This window comes from Aristolochia californica, unplaced genomic scaffold, assembly GCF_029961685.1.
Source record: "Aristolochia californica isolate CCGP_79_NKW_82.1479 unplaced genomic scaffold, dmAriCali1.0.hap1 SCAF_5, whole genome shotgun sequence".
NCBI lineage: Eukaryota > Viridiplantae > Streptophyta > Magnoliopsida > Piperales > Aristolochiaceae > Aristolochia > Aristolochia californica.
In genome coordinates, this window is record NW_027182214.1 from 38,972,971 (window position 1) to 38,990,416 (window position 17,446).

The 17,446-nt window shown below is 40.2% G+C and overlaps 2 pseudogenes; both read right to left on the reverse strand.

Moving 5' to 3' along the window:
* Nucleotides 1-10,247: 10,247 nt before the first annotated feature.
* Nucleotides 10,248-12,322, reverse strand: LOC137966492 (uncharacterized; annotated as a pseudogene).
* LOC137965315 (IAA-amino acid hydrolase ILR1-like 1) lies at nucleotides 12,314-12,982 on the reverse strand (annotated as a pseudogene).
* Between the last annotated feature and the right edge of the window lie 4,464 nt (nucleotides 12,983-17,446).

Consider the following 17,446-nt stretch of genomic DNA (forward strand, 5'->3'; position numbering starts at 1 on the left):
AGAAATTTAGGATGAGGAACAAGAAGAACCAGAAACAGAGCAGTTAGAGGTTGAAGAGCCTGCCATTTCCTTACACGCAATCACAAGAATCCAGACCGCCAAAACAATGCAAGTCTATGCCTTGGTCAGCGATCATCCAATTTTAAGTCTTGTGGACTGAGGAAGCACTCATAATTTTTTGAGTTTCATAGCAGCCAAGTATTTACAACTTCCAATTCAAACTCGGCCAGTAGCCTCAGTTTCAGTTGCCAATGGGGAAAAGGTTCCTAGTTACAGGTCAGCAAGGCAGTCGTGTTTACTATTGCTGGTCACCAATTTTCGGCGGAAATTTTTATCATTCCACTACTAGGATTTGATATGGTTTTGGTCATCAAGTGGCTCCAAATGTTGGGCCCAATCTTGAGGGATTTTGCAGCATTGACCATGAGCTTTGAGTTAGAAAATGCAAGGGTTACATTACAGGGCCATCAACCTAAGGTTACAGCCCATGTACATGGACTTCAACAACTGCACCCTCTAGAGAGCACTTCAGATATCTTGTTGGATGAGTTTACACACCTCTTTCAGGAGCCTATCACTCTTCCGTCATTGAGACATTGTGACCATCGGATTTTTTTGAAGGCTGGATCCAACGTGGTGGTTGTGAGACCCTATAGGTACCCCCACCTCTAAAAGGATGAAATTGAACATCAATGCAAAATTATGATAGAACAAGGCCTCATCAGACCGAGTACATCCCCTTTCTCCTCCCCAGTTCTATTGGTGAAGAATCATGACAATACTTGGAGGTTTTGCGTGGACTACCGAAAATTAAATGCCAAGACTATTAAGGACAAGTTCCCTATACCATTTGTGGATGAATTATTAGATGAACTGCATGGGGCCCAATTTTTCACAAAGTTGGACTTCCGCTCGGGGTATCATCAAGTCAGAATGTACCCGCCGGATATAGAGAAGACCGCTTTCCATACTCACCATGGTCACTTTGAGTTCATCGTCATGCCCTTCGATCTATCCAATGCCCCTTCAACATTTCAGGCCTTAATGGATGAGGTATTTAGTGTCTATCTCATAAAATTTGTTTTAGTATTCTATGATGATATTTTGATTTTCAGCAAGTCATGGAATCAACATTTAGCAGACTTACGTCTGGTATTCCAACTTATTCAGACTCATCATCTATACTTAAAAAGTTCCAAGTGTTTATTTGGTAGAAAACTGGTGGCTTATCTGGGTCACATTATTACAGCAACAGGGGTTATAGTGAACCCAGAAAAAATTGAAGCTATCATACATTGGTCACAACCGAGAAACCTTTCAGCATTAAGGGGATTTTTGGGCTTTGCAGGGTACTATAGAAAGTTCATCCACAATTATGCACCACTTGCAGCTCCTTTATCCAACCTGCTCCACCGAAATGCCTTCCAATGGAATGACGCCACTGAACAATCATTCTAGACACTCAAGCAAGCTTTGGCCTCCACTCCGGTACTACAGTTACCCGATTTTGAAACTGTATTTGTGGTAGAATGTGATGCATTTGGAGGCGGTATTTGGGCGGTGCTACAACAATCTCAACACCCTATTGCCTATTTCAGCCATCAACTAGCGCTCCACCATCATAAGTTACCGGCCTATGAACTAGAACTCATTGGCTTAGCGAAGGCCGTCTGCCATTGGAGACCTTACTTGATGGGCAGATTTTTTATCATCCGCACTGACTACTACAGTTTGAAGTTTTTGTTGGACCAATGCATATCAACTTCTCCCCAACAGCATATGATTAGCAAATTAATGGGCTTCGATTTTATAGTGAAACATAAGTCAGGTACATTGAACAAAGCTACTGATGCACTCTCACGTTGTTCAGAAGAACTACTACAACTTGCTGCCACTAGTCTTCCACACCTCTCTTACTTGATTCCATACGAGAGGAACACCAGCGCACACCAGAACTGAAGGAGTTGTCCCAACAGATTGCAGTGGGAAAAATCCCTTCCACATGGTCACTTCATGACAACATTATTCTATATAAACAGCGCATATATTTATCTCACACTTCTCCTTTGGTGGTTGTGGCAGTATCGTCTTATCATGACAGCACTCATGAAGGCCAACATAAAACATTACATTGGATCCGCGGGGATTTTTATTGGGCCGGTATGAAATCCACAGTTGCAACGTATGTGGTTGCTTGTCCGGTGTGTCAGCGGAACAAGACAGACAATTTAACTCCAGCCGAGGTACTGCAATCACTCGATCTCCCCACCCAAGTATGGTCGGACATCTCTATGGATTTCAATGAAGGTCTCCCTAAGGCATCGGGGAAGTCTATTCTTTTCGTGGCGGTTGACCGATTTTCAAAGTATGCACACTTCATTCCTTTGGAGCATCCGTATATAGCTGCAGTCGTAGCCCAAGTGTTCTTTGCAAATATTGTTCACCTCCACGGCATTCCAGAATCAATAGTAAGTGATCGAGATGTAGTCTTTACCAGTAACTTTTGGAAAGACCTATTCAGATTATGTGGTACAAAACTCAAATATTCCTCCGTGTATCACCCTCAAACAGATAGCCAGACTTAGGTGGTGAACCGCATCATTGAAATGTATTTGAGGTGTTTTGTGGGGGACAACCCTAAAAGGTGGGTGCAATGCATTCCGTGGGCGGAGTATTGCTACAATACATCGTTCCACACGACTTTACTAGAGACATCATTCAACATATAATATGGCAGGGATCCCCCACGTTTGTTTGCGTATGCTAAGGGGTCAACCAAGGTGGATGCAGTTGACCGAGCTCTTATTGGTTGAGATCAATTGTTGGACTATGTTGTCCAACATCTTAGAAAAGCTCAAGCACGCATGAAGGACTATTATGATCAGGGTCACCGCAATGTTCAGTACACTTCGGGGGAATTCGTATGGCTCCGTCTCCAACCTTACCATCATCCATTGCGGGCAATCGGCATAAGCTTTCTCCAAAATATTTTGGGCCCTTCAACATTATCCAACGGGTTGGGCAAGTAACCTATAAGCTCCAGCTTCCTCCAGAGTCCAAGTTTCATGATGTTTTTCATGTCTCTCTGCTCAAGCAATTCAAAGGATCAGCACCAACTTCCATTCCTTCCTTACCACCGATTGAAGACGGTAATGTTTCTCTCGCTCCCATCAAAATTTTGAGTGCTCGCCAGAATGCAGAAAGGAGAGAAGTACTAGTGCAGTGGACACACAAAGATGCCACAAAAGCCACTTGGGAGGACCTAAAAGTATTCCAGCACTTCTACCCTACATTCAAGCTTGCGGACAAGCTCTTTTCCTAAGGGGGAGTGATGTTATGGACTCAATAGTCAGACGAGTCATCCAAAGGTGACACAGGTGAGTTGGTGACTCAGAGGATCATTCAAGTACCTTAGGATTTATATGTTTACTTTATTTCAGTATGTAGTAGTATGTACACCAACAATGGCATTCTTGTAAAAACACTAAATTGGGTCCTTGGTGTGATTAGCCTTTAAGAGGGCTTACAAAAGGGAAGAAGGCAAGCATGAATTAAAACATAAATCAGGATTAGCGTTCTCCTTTAATGAACCTAGGATCGATGTTCTTCTTGATGAACCCAACTTTCAGGTCTCCCTTTGATGAGCCTGACTTCTACTCTCCACTCCATCCATTATTTCATCCATTCTCAGCAATATAGGTAGACCAGGCAGGTCTGTTCGTCCTGGTTCATCCCCTGCTCCCCTTGATGATCCTTCACTTCGTCGAGTGACGAGGTCTATGGTCAAGGACCGTAACATGTTATTTGGGCATGGACTCATTACCGCAACTGATATTGTGTCTTTTTGATTGAAATATTATTATTGAAGAAGAACTCCTCAGTTGCTTGACTTGGGTTCATTATTTATCAACTGTTGTTGGCATTGGTTCATATGATGAAAATTTTGAATGACTTCAGAAAATAAAGTACATGATGTTAAATTGTGGAGCCTAATCAACATCCTACACTAAGTCGGTACGTGGATCGATCTTCGTGGTAAGGTCACCGTAAGGGTTGGAAGGAGGCGGAGCCCCCGTCCGGTCCAGTTTTTACTCTTGTATCGCGGTTGCCCTAATTTTCTCTTTATAATTGAGGGGCGCCACTATTAGGGTTTTATTATCTTAATCCGAGGAGCATCTATAGTTGCAGCCCGAGAGGTTAGAGAGAAACACCTATCAACGTGTGATTTCTATTGTAAACTATTTCATCTTCATAGTGGATTACTACAGTGGTGAAAGATAGGACGTAGTCTCACCTTGAGGCGAACCTGTATAAATCTTATTGTGTTTTTTTGTGCTTTTTTTCCCTTCTTCCACATTTATTATTATTGCTCTCGTTAGTTTGGAATAAGGGCATCTAATTCCTAAGACATGATGGCCCCAACTTCTTCATCTTATCTTCCTATTGGTTCTCTGGTACCCTTTTATTATTTGGCAGTCTTTCTCCTACCAACCTTTATTTGACTCTCACTAACCCCTTTGACCAAGCCTTTTGGAACATTGCTTTAGTTGGTCGCTTTTATATATTTATGGGTATTTTAAGTCCATTGATACTTTTTATTGGTACCCTTGGGGTTTTTTTATCCCTATCTTGTGAATGACAAGCGTTACCCACTTTAGTGATTATTACCACTATATTTGTTTGAAATCATTTGAAGTTGGTTTCAACTTATTTTTTATCACCCATTTCTGCCCTTTGAGAGTGTTGTTGGAATATATGATGTAATTAGGGTGGCACTGATGTAATTAGTTTACGTTTCTTGTCTCTTCTTCACTCTTATTAGGGTGAAGGGTATACTTGTAATATTGGGAGTTATGATATCTATAAATATACCTTATGGGGAAGGGTTTGGATCAAGTCTATAACCTCATGTTTTCTCCCAATGGTGTCTCTCTCATTTTTCTCCATGACCTAAATCATGGAGTCCTGAAAATCAACATGGTATCAGAGCTTTGATTTTCAGGATTCCGACTATGGTTTTTTAGGTTTCATTCTCCTCTTTTTTTTAATTGTTGGATATTAATTTTTTTATTTTATTTTGTTGCTTGTGGTTTACTGTCAATGTTGTCTTCTTTTGCTTTCTGGTCTACACTTTTATCTTTGTTTCTTCACCTGTTTATTTTGGATGCTTCTCTTGTTTTTGTTCCTATTAATTTCGGGAGGGAAGATTTGCATTGACGAGATGGGAATTTGCTGCTACTTATTATCTTCTCATGCTCATCTCTTCTCTGACATTGGATCGAATCCACTTTGTTCAAAAACTAGCATCCAGAAAAATTCTGGTCTATGATCCTTGGTTCATTGGATCTCTGCTGTCATGATCGCTTATTGCTAGACCATTGCTGTCATCGTTACTATTTTCTGTTGCCGTTGTATCTTGCTTGTTGGCATCTTCTTTCGGAAACCAGTCCGGTGATTCTACTGTTGATTATGAGTATCATGTAGCTTAATTAATTCCTGTAATTCAGGCTTCAGTACGTTGCTTCTACTGCTGCTCATGGTATATCTGTCGTTGTTGATCCAGCCTGCTACCCACGATAGCTGTTGTTTCGTTTACAATCAAGCATATTTGCTAAGACTGTTATGGGATCTTGCCGATATTGACTTATCGTAGCAGAACAGAGTTTTTGGATATTTTATTTCTGAGTTGCTGGTTCATCGTTGTTTCAAGCATCGGTGACGAACCAGCAAGCGCTCCACTTCATAATACAAAGACCTGCTGAATTAACAGGATTTTATGCTATCTGGAAGATTATCTCGTTGGTACATCTTCTCTGATCTGGAAATCTGATCATCTATTATCATGGGAAGATAATCTTGAACTGCTGATTTCTCGGCTTATCTCACATTTGTGTTTCATCACTGCTTTCGGCGCCGCGGGGCAGAAGAAGAACTGTAGCAAAATTAAATGTTTCCCTAAGTTAGGAAACATTTCATCGGCTCACTGGATCTGCCCAAGTCTCGGATTGGACCGTTCTACTGAGTTAATCAGGGTCAACCCGGACCGTATCATCATCTCTCCCAATGCTGCCACCCGTCGCCATCGAAAACCGAAGCCACGGTCTATGCTCTCTTCGCCATCGCCGTCGAAAACCGTAGCCACAGTCGATGCTCTCTTCGTCGTCGCCGTCGTTCGCCCTAATGGCCACAACGCCGAACGTCCCAAGCCAATTGGCACCGAAGCACAGAAAGCAGGGGTTCTGCCTTTATCGATTTCACTCCCTTGTTCAGCAAGAGGTTGAGCAGGGGCTCTATTTCTGTTTGCACAAAATAATCTCACGGATTTGCGAGAATCTCATTCCCGTTGCCGTTGTCGGAGAAGACGACCCCAGACTCCGCCGAGTCATCTTGCTGTGACGCTGACTCTCTGTAATCACTGACACTACGGGGAGGAAGACGAAGACGTCTATCTATCGATGATTTATTTCAGGCGCTATTGATATTCTTTTCCAAAAATATTTGCCTCAGCCGTCATCAAGACGATATTTCCCTCTAGTTTGCTGTCGTTCCACTCTGCCGGCGGAATATCATGAAAAATCAGATTTTCTAAGTTAGAAACCTGATTTAAATCGACAATTCAATCAGTTGCCGAGTCTCGGACCAGACCTTACCGGGTCAAGCCAGCGAACCGGGCTGCCCTTCTTGCTTCTTTCGAGCAGCACCTGTCTACTGAGTTAACTCAGGCCAACTAGGTCAGTGTCAACTCAGTGGGTCAACTCGACCCAGGTCAACCTAACTTGGGCCACTTATTTTCTTGCATTGGTATGCGTGTCCAGGTCCTAAGTTCATACATATTTTTTATGACTCGGTTATATTGGTCTACTATTTTACTCGACACGATTCGGTTCTTTGTCTCTGACTGAATTATTATATTGAGGTATTGGCAACTTATTCCTTGGTCAGCATATTGATTGGTGCACAGACTTGCATCGGATTATTTTAAGGGATAATTTGGTACATGTTATTGGCCCCAAGCCCATTTTAACTGCTGCTATTGTGTCTCTTTGATTGAGACATTATTTTTTTATGAAGAACTCCTCGATTGTTGGCCTTGGGTTCATTATTTCTTGATTGTTGTTAGCAGTGGTTCTTTTGACGCAAAATTTGAATTTCTTAGAAAAATAAATCACATGGTGGCCTTAACATGTATCTTCTTCATTACCCATTACCCCATTACCCATTTGTTATTTGACAGTCTTTCTCTTACCATCATTTATTTGACTCTCACTTAACCTTATTGGCCAACCCTTTTTAAAGCATTGCTTTGGTTGTCCCTTTTATTCATATGGGTGTTTTAAGTCCATTGAGACTTTTTATTGGTACCCATGGGTCTTTTATTGTCGTCTTGTGAATGACAGGCATTACCCACTTTAGTGATTATTGTCACTATATTCGTTCAAAATCCTTCGAGCTTGGTTTCGACTTATGTTTTATCACCTATTTTTACCTTTTGAGAGTTTGCGTCCAGTTTCGTACTTATCCTTGGGACATTGTGATGGAGGAGATTATTATTACATTTATGTTATTAGGTTCAAGCTGGGATCACTGCCATTACCTCCCAGCTTGAGGGGGGGTGTTGGAATATATGATGTAATTAGGGTGGCACTGATGTAATTAGTTTACATTTTCTGTCTCTTCTTCACTCTTATTAGGGTGAAGGGTATACTTGTAATATTGGTAGTTATGATATCTATAAATATACCTTATGGAGGAGGGTTTGGATCAAGTCCATAACCTCCTATTTTCTCCCAATGGTGTCTCTCTCATTTTTCTCGATGACCTAAATCATGGAGTCAAGAAAATCAACAAGTGTAGAATTTAGGAATCCTTCATAATGATCTCGAGCCAAAGAAGGAGATGAGAAGAAGAAGAAAGAGAAGAAGAAGAGAAGAAGAGAGAAAGGAGAGAGAGTTTAGAGATTGACTTCCAAGAGAAGGGAGAGGAGAGTTTGGATGAATTTGAGAAGAGAGGAGAGAAAGTAATGTTCTACCTTGTAGAATTTAGGATCCCATCTGAAGAACTTTAGATCAACACGGAAGATGAAGAAGAAGAGAGAAAGGAGAGGACAAGAAGAAGAACGTAGAAGGAGAGAGTTTGGATTAAGGAAAGAAGGGTTTGAATCAAATAAAAAAGAGGAAGGCTGGACGAATTTTTGGAAGAAGAGGAGAGGGCTTAAATGTTCTACCTCTTAGCCAATGCCTTTATTTATAGTTTTACAATGCCCTTAGGGCTACAACTTGATAAAACAAAAGAAATTAAAGGAACACCTATTTACACCTCTATATCATCTTTGTGGAAAGTACCATATTTTACACAAATGCCACTCCTTTGACGTGTGGACCTCTTGTCTTAAGCTTGTGGGCCCATCTTCCAACACTCCCCCTCAAGCTGGAGGAGAAAAGACATCATATATACCCAGCTTGCCACATATAAAAGATATGATTTTAGATGTAACGGGTTTAGTGAGAATATCAACTACTTGCTCTTGAGATGAAACATGTTTGAGGGAGATTATTCCTTCTTGAAACTTCTCCCGTATAAAGTAACTATCCACCTCAATATGTTTAGTTCTTTCATGGAAAATTGGATTTGAAGTAATATGAATGGCTGCTTGGTTATCACAGTGTAGACCCATGGAACCACTTTTATAAAATCCTAATACGGTAAAAGGGTCCTAATCCACAATAGTTCACTAACTGTATGGGCCATAGCTCTGTATTCTGCTTCGGCGCTAGATCTTGCAACCATATTTGTTTCTTACTTTTCCATGTAACCAAATTCCCTCCAACAAGAATACAATATCCCGATGTAGATTTCCTATCATCAGGTGATCCAGCCCAATTTGCATCTAAGAAGCCTTCTATGTTGAAGTGTCCATATTTTTTATACATCAATCCTCTTCCCGGAGCTCCTTTTAGGTATCGTAATATTCTCTCTAAGGCCTGCCAGTGGGTAATTTGTGGTTTGTGCATGAATTGACTCACCACACTTAAAATATATGATATGTCTGGCCTAGTTACAGTGAGATAGATTAGTTTTCTCATGAGTCTTTGATATTTTCTAATATCAAAATCTTCTCTAGTCATGGTAAACAATTTTACATTTGTATCCATAGGTGTGTCAACTAGTCGCCAATCCTTCATTCTTGTTTCTTCAAGGAGATCCAAAATATATTTCCACTGAGACAATATTATCCCATGCTTGGATTGAAGAACTTCTATGATCAAAAAACATTTGAGTATAACTAGATCTTTAGTCTTGAATTCCTAACATATCATATTCTTCACTTCTTGTATGCTCTGAGCATCATCACCGATTAAGATAATATCATCAACATATACAACCAATAATATTTTCCCTTTGATAGTATCTTTAAAATATTCTGAATGATCAACATAACACCGATGAAAATCAAATCGTAGAAGTGCTTGACTAAATTTATCAAACTCTTGAATTTATGGAAAAAATAAATACTTACAATGACTTCACTAAATTATTATAATAAGAGTGCATGAACCTCTATTTATAATAGAGGAAGGTAGTAGAGTCCAATTACAATAAAACTACCTTTGTCCCTATTACACCCAAACTGTAACACTAAAAGATAATCCCTAGCATAATTAAATAACTCAATATAGATAAAAGACAAACATAACTCAAACTTGAACTCTTCTAGGATGTGACCATAAGATAAAGATGCCTTTGTGAGTCCTTCTTGATCTTCCAACTTATGTGATAAGGATGACATCTTGTGGTAATCATGGTGTGTCCTACTTCTTATGTATTTGGACCCATCTTGTGGGCCTTCCTTGGTCGTATAGGATTGGGCCTATCTTCCAACACTCCCCCTCAAGCTGGAGGTGAGAGAACAACATGAACTCCCAACTTGCTACATGTTACAGTCCCGGATCTGACACAAGGATTCTTTGGGAGGATCTGAGATCTGCCATGTGTTACGGGTCTTCCATGCATTACTGTAGGGATAGTAGGAAGACATGGGGAAGACGAAGATCAATGGAGGATGAGAGAATACATGGGTTTTTTACGAAAACCCTAACCTCGAGATCAAGAAGGTGATCTCAAGCCTGTTTACGTTAGATTTAACCTAATTCTCAATACTTGAATCCTCCTTTTGCTCATTACTCTTACTCCTTAAATAGGGTTCACCCTGTTAGGGTTTAATATAAAATATAACAAAAATGCCCCTATAAATAAAATATTCAAAAAATACCCCTATAAATTAAATATTCCAAAAAATACCCTTGTGGCCTAAACTGAAATAAAATAAAGTAAATTAAAGAAAACCAATAAAATAATAATGTTATTGTGTTCATAACATTTCACCCCCTGGAAGAACGAGCTTGTCCTCAAGCTCGAAGTTAAGTCTGCGCACCTGTGCCGATGTCTCCATCCCTTCTCAAGCGTCAACCACAGTATCTGTGGTAGCCCTCAGGACTAAAAAACTAAAGCATCCACCTAGAGAAGCATGTTTTCTTTTTCTTTTTTGTTTTTTTTTGTTTTTACATTCGGATCTCCCACTTGCAGTTTTATGTTTCTCTGCTAGACCTCCTCATCCCCAGTTGGTAGTAATTTCAAAATACCTAGGGCGACGATTGACTAAGAGCACAACTGTCCTATAGTTGGAGAGTGGTCCAGCCCATATCGCAAGATCTCCCTCCATGCGAACCCTCTTAGCTTGAACACCAAGATGATCTTGGTTCACTGCTACCACTTCCTTATTGCCAATAATTTTCAAGGTTTCCTTGGTGGCATTCCGCACATCACATCCGATTAGGAGAGGTGCCTTAGAGATAGCCCATAAACTGAAGTGTGTGATGTATTCATCATTGGTCATACCTCCATTTCCTACCTCAAGCATGTCTGGATCATTCCAACCACCAGGCTGCAAGCTCAGCATACACTTCCTTCATATCAGCGCTGGAGACCATGTCCTCTTCAAGTTTTCTAGCAGTCCGCAAAGTACTCAACCCCGGTTCTTTTGGCCTCTCCAAATCCTTAGCATAGCCCCCCGGATCATGAGTAGCAATCCCAAGGAAGTGCCCAAGACCATGAACATCACCATTAATTAAGCCACCAGCCACCAATGACCCGAGAATAACTTTCTCTGCTAGCTTGTGCATGTCCATCCAGCTTACTCCAGGTCTCATTGTAGAGACAACATCATTATGGGCCTTAATGACTGCATTATAGATAAGATGTTGATCAACCATAAATTTACTATACACAAGAAAAGAACAAGTTATGTTAGAACCATAAAAATGGTATTCAGCTCCCATATCTAGAAGTGCCATGTCACCATCGTGTAAGATCCTGTCATTTGGTGCAGCAGCATGCCCAAAATGAAGAACAGAGCTACTTTCACCAGTAGCACATATGCATGTGTATGAACAATATCTACAACCTCTACACATGTACACAGGATGGAGAAACATGCTCTCCAACTGATACTCTTTCATGCCCACTTTTGTTTTGCGCATAACCTCAATATGAGCCTCCAAACTTATATCATTACCATACTGTATGAGTTTAAGCTCCATTCCCGACTTAAATATACGGCATTCAGTCAAGATAGGATGCAATGTACTACGGTCTGTTTCAAACTTCTCCATTTCCTCAAGCTCTATAGGTTTGGAAAATTTGTTGCTATCAGTGTTAAGCCCGTACAAGAGAAACAAGAATGGCTTACCCAATCCTTGGTAGTGATCATAAAGCACCTTCACCATCTGATCAGTGTACCAAACCATGTTGACCATGTATCTTTGCTTGAAGTATGATAAGGTCTTTATTTCTCCCAGCCAAACAGCATAATCATCAGACAACCTATGAGCAAAGAGGATGGATTTTTCAGAAGCAATGTTTATTGCCCCATAAAAGTCAGGTTCCCTTACTCCAAATAGGTAAGCAAAATAACTATCTTGCCTAAAGAGTATGACATGGTCAGAGCAGTAGACTACAAACTTCAGAACAAGAGATCCCATCCTCACTGAGAAGGAGAAACTGTGCAGCAGTTGCCACGCTGGAAGGCTTAGTCGAGTGACCAATTCCAGAAAACCCAACAGAATGTCTATTAACATACACCCTCTGTGACAATTAAGCCCTTTCTCAAACAGAAAAGGAACAACTTCGTTGATCCCATTAGCAATGGCATTCAGCTCCCTCCAACATACTCCAGAAATTACATTTCCAGCAGGCAACTGAGTCATGGACAACAATTGAAAAGGAGAGGTAAAAGATGAGTCCAATTTTTGTGGTATCACTTGCAGTGCATAATGACAACCTTTTGTGCATCGGTGCACAGCTACCTGCCCAGTGATTACCTCTTGAATTCTTTGTGTTAATGCATAGAATCTCTTTTTACGAAATGCCCTGAAAGTGCCGCCAGCTGGTACTGAATTAGGAATGATAGTGTAAGCACTGCCTCCATTGATGTGGAATATTGAAACCACCTGTGAATCTAGAGGATCTGCCTCCCTTGAGACAAGTTGAAAGCTTATTACTGAAAATGAAGCTGCCAAAACAGGTCAATTGAAGATTGTGGAATAGCTACATGGCCTCCATTTCCACTAATCTTTGCTTGGAAGTGTCGCTAGTTTTTAAAGCCACTACCCCTGTGGGATCGTGAAACCCCAAGTGAATGCCAAAAATAGCCTCTACATTTTCCAAGCTCATGTTCCTTGTTCCTCAGCAGGTTGAAATATAAGAAAAACTATTCCCTGTACTGTACTGCTGAGTTGTTGAAGTATCCTTGTAGCTCCAAGGAGCATGCGAACATGTGCATCATGCCCACAAGCATGCATTGTCCCTGCTATTTTGCTTTTATGCTCCCATTCTACCAATTCCTGGATAGGTAAAGCATCCATGTATGTACAGAGAGGGGCGAATGGAGGAGAAACATGTCCTTCATCCATGTGTGCAGCAGAAATTGGAAGAGACGCACTGCTGCTATTCTCAGCAGTAGAAAAATAAAACAACATCCAAAAAAAAATTCTTGGCCGAACAGCATACATGGGAGCCAGAAAATTAAATAGAAACAATTCCGATGCCATTGGGGAGGAATTATGTAAAACATAGATGGATTTGAGAAAAGAGAAGAAGAAATTTGGGAAAATTCGTCGCAGGAGTTTACACCAGATTTTGTGAAAGTTCATTTGCCGTTGTGCTACCAAGACCGAGTTTGAGTAGAAATTTCGCCGACGGAGTCCCGTGCTTCTCTGGTGCCGAATCGCAGCCCGTTGGGGCTTCACAATTTGGGAGTTTTCCGTGTCAACGGTGAAGAACCGACCTTCTGCCGGCTCTGATAATGGATATTGGGAGGAAAAACCCAAATCAACTTTTATCGACAGATTGTGTCGGCATACCCCTCCGATTCGGATTTCCAGGGTCCTTCTTGGAGATTTTTGAGGTCCCCGTATTTGGATTTGGAGTCGCACGAGTATCATCCACAACCGACGATGTCTTCGCAGAAAACACTGCCAAATGCCCCAAATCGTGGTCCCCGTTGTACGGCTTTGGCTCTCCCTACGCTGAAATTTTGAAGGTTTCCGAGACATGGCCTTTTTGTCCATCTGGATTTGTGGTTTCCCCCAAACCTTCCGCAAGTGATTCGGCCGGTAAACGGGACGAAAATTTTGATTTTTTCGGCCCTTGGCCTATTGCCCCGTCCGAGATAACTTCTGCTACTTCTTGTGCGCATGTGGTCAGAGATTTGAGGTCGTGTGACCTGTTTTGCTACAGCAGCGAGTTCCTCCCTTGCATAACGTTCAATGGAAGCCTCGAACCATGCTCGTATTTCTTCCAATTCCTTACCCATAGCAATCTATCTTTCTTGGAATATAGAATAACCCCTTGTGTTCCCCGCTCTGATACCAGTTATTACGGTCCCGGATCTGACACAAGGATTCTTTGGGAGGATCTGGGATCTGCCATGGGTTACGGGTCTTCCATGCATTATTGTAGGGATAGTAGGAAGACATGGGGAAGACGAAGATCAATGGAGGATGAGAGAATACATGGGTTTTTGAGGAAAACCCTACCCTCGAGATCAAGCCTGTTTACGTTAGATTTAACCTAATTCTTAATACTTCAATCCTCCTTTTCTCATTACTCTTACCCCTTAAATAGGGTTCACCCTGTTAGGGTTTAATATAAAATATTCCAAAACTACCCCTATAAATAAAATATTCCAAAAAATACCCATGTGGCCTAAACTGAAATAAAATAAAGTAAATTAAAGAAAACCAATAAAATAATAATGTTATTGTGTTCATAACACTACAAATGATGTATATTATCTTTTTGTATAAAATGGCACATCTTCCAATATGACTTCATCTTCTAAAACTCCCCCTCACGTTGTTGCGTCCTTCTATGAGGCCCAACTGGCATAATATAAGTGAGAGTAAAAACCACCCACTCCTAGCTAATAAAATATTGCTCCATACTTCAGTCTTAATACTGGATGTAGGGCACACTCCATCTTTTGTGGGTAGTGTGTCTAACGGCATTGCTCTGAAGTGTCCTTCCACAAGACAACGACTCTCAAGTGGTGGTGGAGGGGGGGGGGGGGGGGGGGGGGGGAAGGTGTCCCAATTTGGACACCGACTCTCATGGTATCCCAACCATGATATTTTTGAGAGTTAAATTTATCATGGTGTCCCAATTCGGGCACCGACTCTCATGGTGTCACAACTGTGATATTTTTAAGAGTCAAATAAATTATGGTATGAGAAAAAGGTATTGAGGCCACCTCTTGTTCAATAATAATGTCTCATCCAAAGAGACATAATAGCAGCAGCTGTAATGTAACACGACTATCTTCTAACACATAACGCGAATCAAATAATAAACTTTGTCAAAGAACCCACGAAATAATCCGATATAAAAATTTATTCTTAGATGCACAAGCTTTATTTGTGATCCCCCTCTCTTGAATATTTTGGTCACGTAAAATTTGTCCACAACATCTGGAATACAATACCTCTTTCTTGTACTTCTTCTACTTCTCCCCCTCAAGCTGGGATGTAATGGCAGTGATCCCAGCTTGAACCAAATATCAAAGATGTAGCAATAAGACAAAATAACATAGATGAATAAATAAGCCCTTAATATAGAGAGAAGTGAGATATTTTCCTGATATATCAACTCAAAAGGTGACGCAAAACAATGGGTATAAATTCTAAGTTTTAAATGCAACAGAATACCAGCTTGACCTTTGATTCTTCCAATGTGAATATATTTTTAAATATAGATCAGATTGACATGAAATTTTCTCATTATGGAACTAGACTTAAATAAACTTCATCCAAGTATAAGTTCTCTTCATAAAATATAAATATCATAAGATAAATAATCTGATTGATTTCGGTATCTGTCATCTAACCGAACTAAGTATTGTTTCTCCTTTTGCCTGCATGACCATTGAATCTTCCAAGATTAATATCTCCTTATAAAAAACTCAGATCGAGAGTTGGTTGAATAGGTAAGAAAATATACTTACATATCTTTCTTTTGGTATATATCTCTACATATAAAGTTTCGTTCTTGATAGCATACAATACCTCGAAAGTTGAAGCTTTCTGCTACTGCTAGAACCTCTTTTGCAATCTGACCTTTGCTGCTTCCAATATCAATTTCTCTTTGTAGATAACTCCGTCTAAGAAAAAAAACTTTTTTTCTTGGAAAGTAGACTCGAATATATTTCCTTAAATTTAAAATTTTTAATATGAAAAGCTCATTATAGAGTTAAAAACACAAAGAAAACTAATAGGTGTAGGGACTAAAAAGAAACAAATACGACCCTAGACTTAGGGTTTAGGTTTTGGAGAAAAGGATCTCATTATCTCTGTGGGTTGACCAAGTCAACTCACAGAACCTGCTCTGATACCATGTTGAATTTATGGAAAAAATAAATACTTACATTGACTTCATTAACTTATTATAATCAGAGTACATGAACCTTTATTTATAATAGAGGAAGATAGTAGACTCCAATTACAATAAAACTACCTTTGTCCCTATTACACCCAAACTCTAACACTTAAAGATAAGTCCTAGCATAATTAAATAACTCAATATAGATAAAAGACAAACATAACTCAAACTAGAACTCTTCTAGGACGTGAACATAAGATAAAGATGCATTTGTGAGTCCTTCTTGATTTTCCAACTTATGTGATAAGGATGCCAGCTTGTGGTAATCATGGTGTGTCCTACTTCTTATGTGTTTGGGCCCATCTTGTGGGTTTTCCTTGGTCGTGTGGCCCATCTTATGGGCTTTCCTTGGTCGTGTGGCCCATCTTATAATACTCTTAGATATGTGGGTCTTCCTTGGTCGTGTGGGCTTGGGCTTATCTTTCAACACAAACCAAGCCCGAGGGACTGTTTAAGCCCATATAAAGATTTTTAACCAACATATCGACTCCCCCTCAACCACAGAACCAGGTGGTTGAACCATAAAAATTTCCTCACGTATATCACCATTTAAAAAGGTATTTTTGATATCCAGTTGATATACAGGCCATGATGAGTTAGCAGCAATAGATAAGATGATACATACCGAATTCAATTCGGTAACAGGAGAGAAGGTCTCCACATAATTTATCTCATAGCACTAAGTATAGCCTTTAGCAATGAGTCAAGCTTTAAAACAAGCAACCGATCCATCCAGGTTATGTTTCATTGAAAACACCCATCTACTACCAACTAGTCTTTTACCTTTTAGGAGTGATGTTAAGGACCTGATTTGATTTTCATATAAAGCATGCATTTCTTCATCCATAGCCACCTTCCATCCTAGATTCTTCATGACCACCTAATACGACTGTGGAATGAAAGTAGAAGAAAAAGAAGCAAGGAACTGAAAACACTTGGAAAACAAGCGATGGTGAGACATAAAATTTGAGATAGGATGTGAAGTAGTACAAGAACGACGTTCCTTTCTTAAAGCAATAGACCTAGTATCAAATTCAGGCCCAAACATAGGAGGAGGACTTACCTCTGGTGGATCCAAAAACTCCAGAGGTGAAGGTACGACCGGTGCATCAGGGGTTGGATTAAAATCAACATTGAAAGGCACAAGCGGACATGGAGTGGTAGAAAGAATTGTCCATCCTGGAGGAGCATCATGGGAGGAGTAGAAGAAGGTATCCTCAAAGAAAGTCACATCCCAAGAAACAAGCATCATCTGCAGGTAGGATTGTAACAGACATAACCTTTTTGGGTGCGATAGTACCCCCAAAAAAAACACCTCATAGACCGAGGATCAAGTTTATTTTTTTTGTGGGGAAGTAATATGAACAAAACATGTACAGACAAACACTTTAAGAGGAAGAAAAAATAGATCTTCACCATGAAATAAAATAGAGTAAGGAGTTTTATTATGAAGAAT